General features: G+C 35.8%; 1 pseudogene; it reads left to right on the forward strand.

Annotated features, from left to right (window-relative positions):
• The first annotated feature begins 4934 nt into the window (after window positions 1-4934).
• On the forward strand, window positions 4935-7231 carry LOC139883218 (tyrosine aminotransferase-like; annotated as a pseudogene).
• Window positions 7232-16930: the final 9699 nt, after the last annotated feature.

The raw sequence follows: 16930 nt of genomic DNA on the forward strand, positions 1-16930 counted from the left end.
CCGATTGTTACCGGATTAGTTAGTAAGTATTTGATAGGTCTTCTTCGCGAATCCAATAAGAAATGGATTCGCTGACTTTACAAATTAAAGTGGAAATCTCGACTTTACCCCATTAATTTACTTAAAAAGACAACAAATACCCTTAATATTCCCCAACATATATAAACCACAATTTCATCACCTTCATTCTCATCTTCTCTGAGTTACATCGGCTCTTCTTCCTGACGCCGATTTCGGTAGGATTTCGGCCAAAGCAAGACCGATTCCTACTCTACTGAACGTATAGAATATGATTATAAGGTTAATTTTCCCTAACTCTCCCTCGCTTTCATTTAATTTGGAAAAATCGAATTAGGATTCATGAATGAAATTTGGGGGTTTCGGTCAATTCTCATATATGTTATTCTACTATCCATTCTAACCGTTTCTAGTTAAAAATTAGCTTAAAACACGAATTAACGAAGTCGAAATTTTACCTCAAAGTTTCAGGTATTTCTGATTTGCTCTGAAATCGATTAATTCGTGTTCTTCTGGGTTTGAGACAGGTTGGAAACGTCAAATTGGGGTCTGAAATGGACGGAAAGCTCCAACTCGTCCGTGACTCAATTTTGACTCGGTCAGAACTCAATGGGCTCCGATGATCTGCTGGCTGCGTGACGATGACGATGGTGATCAAGCTCATGAAGCTTTCGAAAGTGAGTGTTTGTATGCTGTGTCTGGATCATTTCTGGTTAATGAATGGCTTGATGTAATTCTGTTTAATTGTTGGACTTGATTAGATAAGGCTGCTGTAGGTTTAAGAAAATTTGGCAGTAGGTTTTGAAAACAATGCACAGAATTGAATTGGTGTGTATTATAAGAGACTGAGTTGATCTGATCTTGTTGCTGCTGGCGTGAATGATTGTATATAGACTGTAAAGATTGAAAAGGAAGTGTATAATTGACAAAATGAAAGGAGTGCTAGAATTGCTCTCTGCCGTGAAAGATTGTCTAAAATAATAGGATGTCAATTTTCATTGACCAAAAGTTTTATGGTATTCCCACGACAATGAAGTTGATGTTAAGAAATAAGGAAATCTACCCACAAAAATGTAACGCCCGTAACTTAATTTGTTTTGAATTATATTAAATAGTTCGTTTAACCGTATTAATTTTATTTTTTCCGCGTAGTATTTTATCAAAAGAGTTAGCCGTAAAATTATTTTCTATTTCAGATAAATAATTATAGGTATTTTTACCTATATTGAATATCGGGTATAATACCTGATATATCTTGTATTTATACATGTGTTCGTGACGGAGCGGAAAGTTAATTAAAATCAACTTTCGGTTGCCGACACTTCCAATTCAATTTTCCTTCTTCCTACTCTACACCCTACACTACACACCCGCTATCTCTAATAATTCTTCTCACTATGACTAATAATCATTCACAACAATCATTCACAGCATTATACTCTCCGTTCACCATTTCATCACAACAAGCAACAAATATACAACCATTCCATTATTTTCTTTCAATTCAAGCTATTATACAGTCCATTTACACAGAAACATTGTTCAAAACATTTTCCGTAACAAGCCTACGGAAGACTAAATTGCCTAATTACACGAAATCGACAAATTCAATACACTGCCAAAAACTCAATTTTCCAGAATGAGTCCGAATCAACATTTGTTATAGACAAAGATTAAAGAAACGTTTTTCGTTGAGGGAGATTTACCGATCGGAGGATTTTTGCTAACTGAGTCACGACCGAGTTGAGTTTGAGTCGAGACTGAGTCAACCGAGTCTTCACCGAGTTCGTGCACCAGGAGCGTCCAGGAACCCCGGCGACCTTATCCGAGCAAGAGCCACCGTGAAAGCAGGCGGCCGGAATATTACATGGTCAAATCCGACCATCAAAAGCTGTTAAAAATTCAGAACTTTTAGCATTAAAACGTTCCTAAACAATCATAGATTAACATACTAACGAATTAGGACTCAATTCGAAGTTTTGAGAAATTTTACCCGAATCGTAAAATTGAAATTAAAGTCTAATTGAGCGAAATTGAGAAATCTAACCTGATATTATTGATCCCTGAGACGAGACGAGTCAGACGGTATATGGGTCGGAGTCTGTCGTCGCCGAAATCGACGTAGAAGACGAACGACAGAGACGGGAGACGGAGAGAATCGTCGCTGTCTCAACGAAGGAGAAGAAGATTATGATTGAACCAGTTTGGTTCAATCCTATTTATAACAGAAGAGTTAAAATCGATTTTATTGTTAATTACTATTCTGCCCTTTCAATTTTCAAGTATTTACAAAACTGTTAACGTAATTCTTTCGGTCAACTAATATGTCAAAGGCTAAAATTATCTTTTCACAGAATTAAAATCGGTTCTTTCGTTTTATTTCGGTTCAAGTCGGTTTAATTCAATCTGATTGAAACGGTTTGATTTAAAATCACCCGCACCTGTGTTAATAGACATATATAACCTTCACTGTTTTACAAACTTACACAAATACCACCGCGTCAGAATAAAGTCAAAGGCTATTCTGGGCATTTTAGCAATCCGAACCTAATTAATATCTATTTTAAATATTAAAGTAATATATTTATCTTCTAAATCTAATAAAAAAAATGTTTACTCATTCCGAACCTATGAAATTTTTACAATAAATTATATATATTATTTTGAAATAATATCAAAAATTTGGAATTTTTGGAAAAAAAAGATTTATTTTATTTAGATTTCTGAATTAATAAGAATAACTCAAATGTAATTAAGTATTTTTAAAATTATTTTAAAGTAATATCTCAGTTTATAAAATTATGTAAAAATGACAGAATATTATTTTAAATTATTTGGAATATTATGTGAAATTTTAATTTTTTTTATTATTATATAAATATTTGATTAAATTAAGGAAATAATTTTGAGATAAATATTAATGAATTAAATAAATATTTCTATCAGAGAAAAAAATTAATTCCTTATAAAATTAATTCTAAAAAGTTTTATAAATCAACAAAATATGAGTTACTAACTTGTCAATTTTAAATAAATATTTATTCGTTAAAATAAATATTTCTCGTTAGTAATTAACTAACTAATTAAATCGTGTAGAAGAAATCTAACAAGCGATACGTACGAAATTCATTTGTAGTATTTTACTTCGACGTCATTAGCTTAGAATGTATGTTAATAAATTATCGATGTCAATAGGTTGATAAGTCAAGCGGATCGAGGCAAGGACAATTCGACGAGTATACTGTGAGTTTTATTATAATTTTATTACAGTATGTTATACGTATATAATTGATTATTTCTTTAAGACCGCTATGTCATACATATCATATATGCATGATTTATGATTTTACGATTTCCTTGGTATGGCATAGTTATTTTAAAAACTAAATAGTCGTAGATGGCCTGGAGATCTTCAAATAAAGAAATTAATTTACTCATGATTATAAATATAGTTTAGAAAAACTATATAAATTTCTAATGTCATACATCCAATTGCATATATTGAGATATAATATAAAGTGAAATTATTCGAGTATAAGAACCCAAATTACACTGTTTTTTAACTGATTTCACTGGTGACCCGTACTAAAAGTACCAGGTCTCACTGGTGATCCGTGTTTAGTTTGCGCAAATGGTACGCTATATTTGGTACATGTTTACGTACCGTGATAGGTAGATTACTACGGTAGCTAGCTACTACTGTTAGGAAAGTCACCTATCGGTTTTCACTGAGAAGGGTTCATAAATATTTCTGTTTGTTCTCGAAAATATCACATCATAAAAATACATACTTGATTTATTTAAATTGTGAGGAAAATCATTTATAAAATGATTTATATTATAAGTATTACAAAAAGTTATATTTGATTGGTTTATATCATTTATGTTATGAAAAATCATTTATTGATGATTGTTGCAAAGGAAAACGTAATGGTTTTATAATGATTCTCACTAAGCAATTAGCTTACGGATTTCTACAAAACTAATTATTTTCTCCAAGTTAAACAGGTTCAGGTTATGAGGCACAACTAGGACCCGACTTCCACAAACGATAAAAAATACCAACAGATCCCACACTAAATTCATGATGGGTCGAAATACGGGCGCCACCCAAAAACTTATGAAGATCATAGTGCAACATTATCTAGCAAAATCATTACTATCGATATCTTTTTTTAAGCCAATCTGTGATCAATATGTATGCAAATTACTTTCTACTACTTTTTGATTGAAGTCTAATATCATTTATTATCCTTAAAAAAAATATTTAATTATTTAATTTTAAATTTATGTATGTATAAGCATCAAAATCACTGAAATTACTCATATATATACTATTTATGTCCAGAATCTTAAAAAAAAATGAAACAGTTTTATAAAAACCTTAAAAAAAAAAAATTATTGTAAAAAGAATACTTCAATCCATATCCAAACATTGTATATAATTTATAATAAATAATCAATTGTTGTATCAAGTTATAACCAAACAAATAATTACATTAATTTCTCTGACTTTATAACCATATATTACTATTGACGAATCTAATTAATCCATGCTAAGGCCTAAAAATGCTAACGTAAGCTGCCGTCCTCGAGATTGTGAAATCTTGGCTGATTTTTATTCATTTAATCTAAATTTACAACAATTTAATTTTCTGTTTATACAGTAAAATCTAAAATTTACTTTATAAAAAAAAATCTAAAATTTGCGGTGGACGATAGGCATGATGCTATTTAGTATTTACGAATAAAAATATCAATAAGCAGCTCACAGTATATTGAATACTTACTGAGAGACAGAATAAACAAGACAAACAAACAAGTGCTTAGTTATTACCACTAGCACTATAGTAGATAAGAGAACATCAATCCGATTCCCAAAACCAGATTAAGTACCAAAAATCACATAGAGATCGATGGAACAAGAAGGATCAAATAAATGGTGTTTCAAAGCGAACAAAAAGCTAAACCAAGCAGCAGCTCTGAGTGTCAGAGGAATCCTGATGAAGTTGTTTGGTAATATTAACAGAGATGATCAAAGATCTCTAATTCCTCTCGGCCATGGCGACCCTTCGGTGTTTCCTTGCTTCAAGACCGCTCCGACAGCCGAAGACGCCATTGTTGACGCTCTCCGAACGGCCAAGTTCAACAGCTATTCTCCTCTTAATGGTTTCCTTCCTGCCAGGAGGTATGAATGAGATCATGAGATTGCTTTCATTGATTGTTCTGGTGTACAGATCAGTTTGGTCCTTAATTTTATAAAAGTTTCAGTGTTTGAATATTTCTGTAAAAGAGGAAACTTTATTATCTAGGACGGCAATCCCATCTGCTAACTTTTGTTAACTAATTTCAATTTTGGTCCTTCAATTTATAAAAGTTTCAATTTTTGACATAAACATTATAACTATTCATTTCAAATTAACAGGGCAATAGCTGAGTACCTTTCCAGTGAACTCCCTGATAAGTTATCTCCAGACAATGTATATCTGACTCTTGGCTGTCAACAAGCTATAGAGGTAGTTATTCATACACTGAGCAGTCCTGGAGCAAACATTCTACTTCCGAGGCCAGGATTCCCTGCATACGAGACTATTTGTGCATATACTGGTCTACAAGTTCGCCATTTCGATCTTTTACCTGAAAGAGGCTGGGAAGTTGACCTTGATGCTGTCCAAGCTCTTGCCGATGAGAATACATCTGCCATGGTCATTATCAGCCCTGGAAATCCTTGTGGAAATGTCTTCACACACCAACATTTGCAAAAGGTACATTTACACCAAAAAAAGAAAAAAAATGTCATTTTTTAATGCTATATTCAGACTTTAGCTACTGGTTAGATCATAAGCTGAAACTGACGGACAATTGTAAAATTGGGATGAAATGCTTTTGATTTTACAGGATTCAGTCTTTCTATGGTTTTGTATCCTTGAAATTCATTGAGACAAGCCCATGACTGACAATTTGCAAGAAAAAATATCAATTCCTTTAAATCAATAAAATAAAGTTTACTGATTAGTTTTGAATTTAAATTTTGTTAAGAAGCACATGATCAAAGCTGGATCAATACATTTTTAATGACACCTGTTATTTGTTATTTCAATTTAGATTGCTGAGACAGCGAGAAAGCTTGGTATTTTGGTGATTGCTGATGAAGTATATGACCACATAACATTTGGGGACAAGCCATTTGTGCCAATGCGAGTGTTTAGATCAATTGTGCCTGTTATCACACTCGGTTCTATATCCAAGAGATGGGTTGTTCCCGGTTGGCGTCTTGGTTGGATCGTTACAAGTGATCATAATGACGTCTTGAAACAAAATGGGGTTAGTGTTCTCAGTGTTTCATAGTCTTTCATTTTTTATGTCATATATTATCATACTACCTCCGTCCCAAAATACTTGTCAATTTTACTATACAACTTGTATAGTAAAATTGACAAGTATTTTGGGACGGAGGTAGTATTTATTAGCTCTTTAATTCATGATTGGTTTGTCTTTCATCATTTAACCAGATAATTGTGAGCATGCAAAGCTACCTGAATATTTGTCCTGATCCTGTAACCTTCATTCAGGTAATTTTCCTTAAAAGATTGACTCTTTCGGTTTCATGATTGTTTGGTGTAGCACTTTTCTAATAAATTCATGTTTGATATGTTATTTTGCACTAGGGAGCAATTCCTGAAATCATGGAGAGTACAAAGGGAGATTTCTTCTCAAAAATCATCGACATTGTACGAGAAGCTGCAGATATGTGTTACAACAAAGTTAAAGAGATTCCTTGCATCAGTTGTCCACACAAACCAGAGGGATCCATGTTTGTGATGGTAAAGGAAACCACACAAGTTTAACTATGAAAATTAAAATTGTTTATTTTTGTGATTGGTGACTTTTTTTTTTTTATTTTAGGTGAAGCTAAACCTGTCAATGCTTGAAGACATTAGCGATGATATGGACTTTTGTCTCAAGCTGGCCAAAGAGGAATCTGTGATAGTCTTTCCAGGTGATTTATACAAGTTTTATCAAGACCATATTTAACATTTGTCCGGAAAAAACTAGTATAATATCTAACATAATTGTTTAATTAAATTTGATCAGGATTTGGCGTTGGCCTAAAAAACTGGCTCCGAATATCGTTTGGTATTGAACCTGCGTTACTTGGTGAAGGACTGCAGAGAATCAAATCTTCTGTGAGAGACATGCCAAGAAGCAATAAAACTGTTTTTCTTGTCGATCGAGTTGACTCTAGTCAAGGTTTTTCTTTGGTTCAGAAATGCTAACAATAATGAAAAACGTTTGAGGACGTCATGATCAACAACACCTTGTTGTTGGATGTCATGTTCTTGCCTGTATTAGTATGTAACTAGGTAATATCCCCCTTCGTGCGTGCGATGCTATTGAGTGGAGGAGGACTTTACATTAATTTAATGAATATTGTGTGTATTTGATATATATATATATATATATATACACACGACTTATCGTTTGATGACTTGTTGAGGTTGGGTGATGGTCGTGCTAAGGTTTGCTTTACGTTTTTGTCAGTTTTATGTTTTAGGGGGCGTTCAGTAGAGCCAGTTTTCGGAAAATTTTCGAAAATTTCTCATTTTTCACAAAATTCTCATTTTTTTTGAAAATCCGTTCGATAGTCGAGTTTCGTTTTCGTTTTCATTTTCGTTTTTCACAAAATTCTCAGAAAAATAAGATGAACAAATTTGAAATTTTCAAAATTCTCAAAAATTGGAATGAAAATAAAAAGAAACTTCAGGGATCAAAGTGTATTTTCCCTAACTCACAACCACCACTGCCGATCGAAGCTGTCATCTCCGGCCGCCGTCCGTACGCCTCAGATCGAAGCTGTCATCTCCTCAAGGAGGCTTTGTCGTCTTCGTCGTCGTCGGATCTAAGCTTGGACGACTTCGTTTCGTCGTCGTGTCGTTGTCAGATGGAAACGTCCGTCTCTCTCGTCCAACCCGCTCCGTCGTCGCGTCGTCGTCGCTGTATTCTTCGTCTCTCTCTCGTCCACCCCGCTCCGTCTTCTCCGAGCTACCAGCGTCGCCTCCGCCGCCGACGAATCCGAAGAAGAAGATGATTCGACAAACACATCGAACGAATCGACTTCGACGAGCTACCAGCATCGTCTCCGTCACCGATGAATCCGAAGAAGAAGATGATTCGACAAACAAATCAAACGAAGACTCGCCGCCGGGAGGTAACTGGGCTGCGTTGGGGAATCGGCAACGAAAGGTCCGATTGGGTGGTGGTGGCTGACGGAGGAAGGATTTTTGGGATGTTTGACTTATAAAATTAGGGATTTTCACCAAAACGAAATGAAAATTGGCCACTGAACAAGTTTTGAAAAAAATTCTAATGAGATGAAAACTGAGAATGTACAGTAGTTTTCGAACAACGAAAAAAAAACGAGAATTTTCCTTACTGAACGGGGCCTTAATTTTTCTCACACCGGTTTTTTCTTTACATTGACCTAACACAATCCTCATATTATGTCATTAGATCTTACTTGTATGAACATATTTTGGAAAGAAGAATTGGCTGCGGATAAGATTTGCATGTGAACCATCATTACTACGAGATGGTCTCGAGAGAACGAAAGCCTTCTGCAGGCTGCAGACTGCAGCAGACATGCAAAGAAACAACAATCTCTACCCAGTCAGTACAATTACGAACAATATTGTTAATTTATATCATGAATACATAGTTTCCTGATGACCGAGCCCCTGCCTGATTTAATGATAGACTTGCTAGCTCTTCGATTTATTTTTCTCTAAATTAAGATGTTCTGATCAATGAAACAAAGGCATCCTTCAATTCAAATCTTCCATATAATGTTTGTTGGTATGCAATGTCATATAATGTCATGAAGATACAGACCAAAGTAACTCGTACCAACTACCAACAAACATGGAAGATCATCCCAGCGGGGAGAGGCTTCTTTAAATATAATCATATTCCTCCTTCCACAAAGTCCAGGCAACCAGAACAAAACAAAATACTATCTCCGTCTCAAAATAGATGCAAATTTTTCAATAAAAATTTGCATGTAAAAATTTGCATCTATTTCGGGACGGAGGGAGTATACATTAACTCTTTCTGTGCATGTCCGACAGCCAGTGTTTGCCATTGTATCATCAAATTGTTAATACAGGCAGGCATACAAATCAAAACTCCCCGCATTTGCAAAATTCTGTTCCATAATATCCAAAGAAAACCGACATTGAAGCAGCACATGATTAACAGTCTCGTCATTTTCAGCACAAAAAAGGCAGGAGACAATATGATTGGGATAGCATGAAAATGTACAAGTCTATCCTTTGGTGGTATTTTCGCCCGCAATACCAACGTAATAGCCTCTACTGCATTTAATTTGTAGTGTCAACAGCATTCAAAAGATTGTTTCCGTCTATAGTAGATCGAATACCCACCTGCGGAGCCTCTCCGGCGAAAAGTGTGTGATTCATTATGTTTCAAAGACTACCCTATCAACAATGGCCAACAAATAAGTGTAAGATTCAAGCTCACCTAGAAACAAGTTACGTCTCGATTTGAAATCCCAAATCCATACCCCCTCGCGCCAGTTGCCATGTTTTTGAGATCTTGACCCATTGCTTAACTGTAACAAAATATAGATTTGCAAAAGTATCCTTGTGGCAGAAATTTGCAAGCCAATCATCCAGCCAGAATGCTATTCGAGCTCCATTTTCCGACTTCACGCATTATTCATCAAAATATTATCATCACTAAAAGTTGAGAAAACACCTCAGACATAGAGGCAAAATTTTTTAGGAGGTTAATTTAAGAGCGCTGCAATGAACATTTGCAGCGAAGGACTCTTTTTCGGTTGACATCATCATGTTGAAGAAATCGCCAAACCCATTTAAATAATAGCGTCTTATTCTTCACCAAGATAGACCAATACCCAATCCTCCTTTTAGTTTTTCTTTTATCACATCCTCCAATTTAAACATACACAATTTTCGGCTTTTAACTCCATGCCAAAAAGAAATGTATAAGCTGGCTATTGTTTCTCGGCCACCATTCGTGGAATTTTAAAGATAGATTAGTAATAGATCGAGAGACTCGCATGACCGATTTGATCAGTGTCAATCTGCCTCTAGTTGACAAAAACTTTCCCTTCCAGCATATCACCTTGCCTTATCGTACCTTATTGCGGATGGAAAAACTTGGATGTCGACCCATTAATCAACACCGCAATGGGGTGATCTAAATGCATTCCAAAATCCAGCAACACCAAACTTCTGGGAAACTCGTGTATTTCAAAATGTCAATCAAGTAAGCCCATCGAATGCTGTTGAAGGCCTTATGAAAAGGCAGCTTATATTACTTGTTTTTATAATATGTATCGATATTTTTTTTTTTTTTTGATGCAGACTAGATAAATCTAGTATAGTTTGGAACAGAATAAGAAAAACAGAACTAGGAAAGAAAATCTCTTCTAGTACAATCCATAGCAGGAAAACAAGAAAAAGTGGTACGATTCAGGATTGCAAGGATCTTCGATAGCAGAGGACGAAATATAGGGAAATCAATCCATCCGAGGGATCAAAACGATGATATCCCTGAGCAATATCAGACCAAGTCTATACTTCACAAGCAAGAAAGACAGAACTTGAAGCATTTTAATCGTCTGGCCTGATCTATTCTATAAATTCAAAAAATAAATAAATAAAAACTATTTAACTGGAAATCAATCCTGGTTCGAACCCTATAAAAATTGTTCCAAGTCCGATTACGTAATACAACCGAAAATCTTATTACAAGCAAACCGAAATCTAAATTATCCCGAGAATGGAAACCAGAATCTGGAATTCAACCCAACTTCATGTACAAATCCTTGAAATTGTCAATCTCAGACTTTCGTTTTGTAGAATGTCCTTGGATAAGCATGCATTACATATAGATATTCAGTGTGTTTGGTTTTTTTGAGAGAGTTCAGCACGTATTAGGTTCGTCAGTTCTGGGAAATCAAGTTTTAATATCACGAGCCATTGTATCCTGAGAGAAATTTTTCTGTTAAGGTCAAACCGGTAAAGTCGTTAAGAATCGGTTAGATTTACTTTGTATATATGCTACCACAACGGAATCACTATATCTTGATATTTGAGAAAAATATGTGCAAGAAGATAAGCACAAAGAGTTGAAACAGAATAATTAAAAGGAAATCCTGTAATTTAATACTAACTTTTTAAGGAGGAAACATTACAAGTTAATACAGTACAAACTTTTTAAATTTAATATTGGGTAAATTAATAAACTTTCTAAAATAATAAATTTGTCCGTTCCCGATTTGGACCAATATAAAAAATTGAAAAATTCGATAAAATAATAAGGTAATAATTTTTCGAGAGATTCCTTTATAATTTTTTGTCCAAAAAAATCATAAATTAATAATTCATAAAAACTGAAAAAAAAATATTACACTCTATTGAAATATGATTCAATAGTTGTCTGTTTCCTTTAAAGTTCAAGTCTATTTGGAGTCATTGCCACCAAGTAAGAACACAGTACAACTATTGAATCCCCAAGGTTCGCTGCAACGTAATTCTAAAAGGTATAGATTAATTTATCTTTTTGTTTGGTATGTACAGTATAATTATTTAGTTTATACAGAAATATGAATTACGTTGAATCGGTTAAAAACTCTTTAAATTAATAATTATTAATTTATCGATAAATATAACTCTCTAAATTAATAAATTTTTTCGGTCCTAACATTATTAATTTATAGAGTTTTAAGGGTATATAGTATATCTTTTGTTGTACGTCTGTAAAGCTATTGTGATCACTGTTTTCTAAAGCATCCACCACATGTCCAGACACTGCCAACGAGTGGCGGTATCTCTTCCCATGGCTCACAATAGCTGTGTAGTATAATCCCACACTCCTGACAGCATCAGTCAGGATCTGGATCCACATGAAAGCATTTTATGCATGCTAAACCTTTCTGAAACAGGGCATGGAATGCCGTCTTCTTGTTGTTGTTTTTGCAGTTATTGTTGTTGTTGTTGTTCTTCTCCTATTTCCAGGAGCTGCTCAATCTCATCAATTGTCAGGTCATTGGGCGTCAACAACTCATCTAAAAAGAAGTAGGTTTGATCCGGCTCCCCCTCCACCACCTCTAGTTCATGGGCCGCAGTCGCCAAAGCTTTGTGTTTTTCCAAATCTATTGAGTCAACTAAATCAGCTTGGTTGAACATGCAGCCTATCTCTTCATCTGGCTCGTTCAAAGCTAGTGTTAATTTATGTTCTTCTTCAGCCCTTGCATCAACAATGAGCTAGAGTCCATCAGGAGATCAGATCTTACGCGGTGACACTTTTTGCAGGTGGTAGTGTATGCTAACTTCAACGTACACTCTTCGTGACAATAACCTGGCAGCGAACGTACACGAAAAACTATCCATTAGGAAAATCATATACTACTTTTGTAGTTAAATTGATGTCTTTTTGTCTTTTTAGATTCATTTAAAAATAGATGTATTTAGCCATTATTATTGTCTAGAAACGTAACTTTTGAATAAATCTAAAAAGTTAAAACGTCATCTATTAAAGGTAGTACTTTTAAAGATTCAATTAAATTATACCAAAATAAAAATATAATTTTTTTTTTAAAGAATTTTATGTATCTGCACATGAATCACACCTGACAACATTTTTGTAAGTGTAGCAAATCCAGGTTACAATAAACCTTGGTGATGTAGAAATTTGATTATTTAGAAGAAAAATAAAACTTTATTTACCTCAATAAGATATCATGTTGACATGAAGCACAACAAGGCTGCTCTTGATTGTCCAGTACATTTTGCTCGTACTCTTTGATCAGATACAGAGGGACGAGAGAATCTAGAAACCACAGCAAGTCCCATCCATCTTCAGAACTTACCTTCTGAGCTACGAAACTAAATCCGTATGATGAAATTCTGCTTTCCGGATCAATTATCTTCATGTGGATTACTGAATCTCGAAGGAAGACATTTTTGTTCCTTCCTCTGAAGTTGGATAAGGACATACCAGAGCTTCCCATCTCACATGCTTGTTTAAGTATCTTACCTGCCAGATATTCCATTTAAAAAAGTCATATACAAACTTCAACATTCAAGCAAAAATATATGATATAGTCTTCCACAATATCAGAAAACAGCTACAATACATTGGAAGGAATAAAAAGTAATGAGTTGATGAATAGAAACCTGAAGTGCAAGTTGAGATGCATTTGAGCTCCGTTCAACTCCTGCTCCCCAAACTAACCCCCTGCTAAGTTTTAGGAGTCTCTGAACCATCAGCATAATCAATTCCAGATATCATTTTAACACCTGAAAAACAATAAAATGGTAATTATCAAGTAATTTCCTAAATTATATATTAAAATAAAAATAAAAACCCTATATTGCTGTAAACTGCCTGTGCTTCTACCTGTGCTGACAGATCCTGTGGCCATAAGGTCTGCGGCAGTTTCTATGAGTTGGCTATTTTCGTCAAACCTCATTTATTGCAGAATATATGATACGATCCTACAGTATAAATCAGATTGGGAAACTAGTAATGGATGAATCCTGGTTGATTTGATTCGGATTTGATGGTGATTCGATTTGATTTGAAGAAATAATTAGTTTCCTTGTTGAAAAGGAAATTGTTTATCAAAAGGAAAGTCAACTGGCAAAAGGATTCTTCAGAGTATCAATTCCTATTCAGCAGGGATTCTGATTGAAGGAGATTTCAGAATTAAAGAGGAAGATACTGATTTGATTCTCTTCAGTTTTGCAGCACTATAAAAGAGAAGACTCACTACACTAGAACTCATCTTTCACGCTTCTTAAAAAGAGTTAAGAAGAATCACTTTAGTAGCTAGAGAGAGTTGCGAGAATAGTGGAGTGTTAGGTCCGCGTGCATCTGAAAGAGGATCGCGTGAAGTCCCCACCCGTTTGGTGAGGCAAATCATTGTAAGTCCTAGACTGTGCTTGTTTAGGCTGTGTTTAGGTAAGCAAGGAGTACACTTAGGAAAATAGGAGATAGGTTATAGATGAGCGAGTTGTAACCACGAGTATTGTCCTATTGTTCCAAGTATAGTGGAATGCTGTTTACCTCTGGGCTTGGCCCCGCAGAGTAGGGAAACCGAACTGCGTTAACAATTTCCTGTGTTATTTATTTTATCGTACTGTTCGTTAACCTGTGTCGACAGGTGCCTGTGAACATAGTTGTTTATTCTGTACTAAATTACTACTATTAGCACAGCTACGCTAATCTGTCCAAACAGGTCGGAATACGCCTACAAGTGGTATCAGAGCAGGTTCAAGAAATCTCTTGAGAAAAGATCTTGCGATATCCGACCATGGATGACAGAATTGAAGAGGGCGGTTCAACTATTCGTCCTCCCTTACTTAGCGATTCCAATTATGACTATTGGAAACACCGGATGAAGTGGTTCTTGAAAAGCCAAAATGAAAATATCTGGGATGCCACACAGAACCTGTGGACACCTCCTACTGCCACTGTTAATGGTGTGGTAACAGTGAAGAGCAAAGACCAGTGGAGCACAGCGGAATCAACCACCTGTAGAGCCAATAGCATAGCCGTGAGGACTATTCAGTGTGATGTTCGTCCCAGTGTGTTCAAGATCATTCAGAATCTTGAAACTGCCAAGAAATCGTGGGATGCCCTTCAACTCACATATGAAGGATCAAAATCAGTCAGACAATCAAAACTCCATCTCATCTCTACCAGGTTTGATTCTCTAACCATGAATGATGATGAATCTATTGCTGACTTTGAAAAAGAGCTTCGTCGCATTGCTAATGAATCCACTGCTCTTGGCGAGGTAATTCCGGAGTCCAAACTGGTGAGAAAAGTGTTGATCTCACTACCGGAGAAGTTTAGCTCGAAGATGGATGCAATCAGTGAATCTACTGATTTCGAGAATTTGAGGTTTGATGATCTAATGGGAAAGCTCAGAACCCATGAGATGACTTTGACTATGAGGAAAAAAGATAAGTCCAAATCTAAACCTAAATCTGTTGCCTTTAAATCTGATGTGGCTACAGCACCTGTTATCACAGGCGAGCAACAAATCTGTGAGCAGTTAGCACTTTTAATGAAGAATATGGAAAAGATGGTTGAGATGTTCAAAAAGGGAGAATCCAGTAAAGGAAGAACCAGGTTTGAGGAAGAAAAGACACAGTGCCATGCATGTCAAGGTTTTGGTCACATTGCTGTCGAGTGTGCCAACACTCTTAAAGAACAACAGAAAGTTCTCAGAGCGACATGGAGTGATGAAGAGTCATCCGGAGACAAGTCTGAATCCAATGGAAGTGAGAGTGAGTTTCCTGCCTATAAAGCGTTTACAGCTCATACACCTGTGAGCACAGCTCGTGAATCTGTGAACACAGAAACTGTTAGCACAGATAAGACGGAGGAGAACTCAAGTTCATACGAAGATTCAGATAGTGATGATGACGGAGATATACATGCTGCCTTCAAGGATCTTCTTGGAAAAATGGCTGAATCCCTCAGAATCAATCAAGGACTTGCTGACGAATTAGATCAACTGTCAGCTGAAAGGAAGGATTTCGACAAGGTGATTAAAAAATACGAAACTGAGATTGATCATTTGAAATTTCAATTGTCAGAATCTGAGAAGAAGCTAGAACAAGCCAATCGTGCCATTGAAAAGATCAATAAAGGAAAAGGTAATCTTGATGAGCTCCTGAATGAAACATCTCTGAAGAACAATCTATTTGGGATAGGTCACAAATCATCAAAGACCGAGAAAGGAAGTTGCAGTTCTGGGTGTGCTCACAGGGTGACTAAACACAGAATTATATGTCACTATTGCAACAAACCTGGACATATCAAACCTAAGTGTTTTGAACGACAAGCTGATATTCGAACTCTCATTGCTTCAATGCCAAGGAAACAACCAAAGAAGAAGGTTGATATCGTCAATTATTCTCAACGTCATATTTGGGTGAAGAAGAAAGATTTGAAAAGCCTTATGTGTAAAGTCTCACCAAAAAGGGCAGCTGATGATAAACCTGGAATTGGTCAACTTCTGTCCAATGATAACACACCTAGTGTGGGAGCATTAAGATCGGAAGGTGTTAGCAGTAATGAAAACACACCTAGTGTGGAGGCGTTGCCTGTTAGCACAGACACCGGGAACACTCGGAAACCCATACCTGCTGTCTCAAACCAGAATATGTATCCATCAACAAGAGCTCAAAGGAATCGTTCGCCTGAAGACATCCAAATTGGTGGCCTGAAGCAAGGTGTGTTGACGGTCTACTGTGACAACACCAGTGCTGTAACCATATCGAAACATCCAGTACAGCACTCTAAATCGAAGCACATCCAAGTTCGTCACAACTTCATTAAAGAGCCTGTAAAAGAGAAGAAAGTGGCATTGGAATATATCTCAAATGAGAAACAAATAAAGAAGCTAGATGCAAGTCGTTTTGAGTTCTTGAGAGGAGCTCTCGGACCTTGCCCGACAACATGGAAATTGAGATAAGTGATTCCATGCCTTGTATATACCATTTTAATTACTGTTTTTGTTCGTTCTCTTTGATAATATATATATATATAAAAAGAATAAAAATAGAAAAAGAAAAATCCATCAAAAAAAAAAGGATGGAGTGTGTTCCGAATGTTAGGGAACAATGATTGGACTATGACGAGTTAAAATCCAAGGAGAAAGCCTGATGAGATTATGAGAAGTCTCTGGTTTGCCTGTCGTTGCTGCGGATCCTGTTCACACAGAGGATCCTGTTGTTGCTGACTACTGTGGTAACCCTCGTGCTAAGGGGGAGTTCCCTCATTCTCGTATTAAGGGGAGTTTCATGCTAAGAATGCTGCTGTTAAGGGGGAGCAACGCAATATATCTCCA

The sequence above is a fragment of the Rutidosis leptorrhynchoides genome, unplaced genomic scaffold (genome assembly GCF_046630445.1).
Source record: "Rutidosis leptorrhynchoides isolate AG116_Rl617_1_P2 unplaced genomic scaffold, CSIRO_AGI_Rlap_v1 contig37, whole genome shotgun sequence".
Classification (NCBI taxonomy): domain Eukaryota; kingdom Viridiplantae; phylum Streptophyta; class Magnoliopsida; order Asterales; family Asteraceae; genus Rutidosis; species Rutidosis leptorrhynchoides.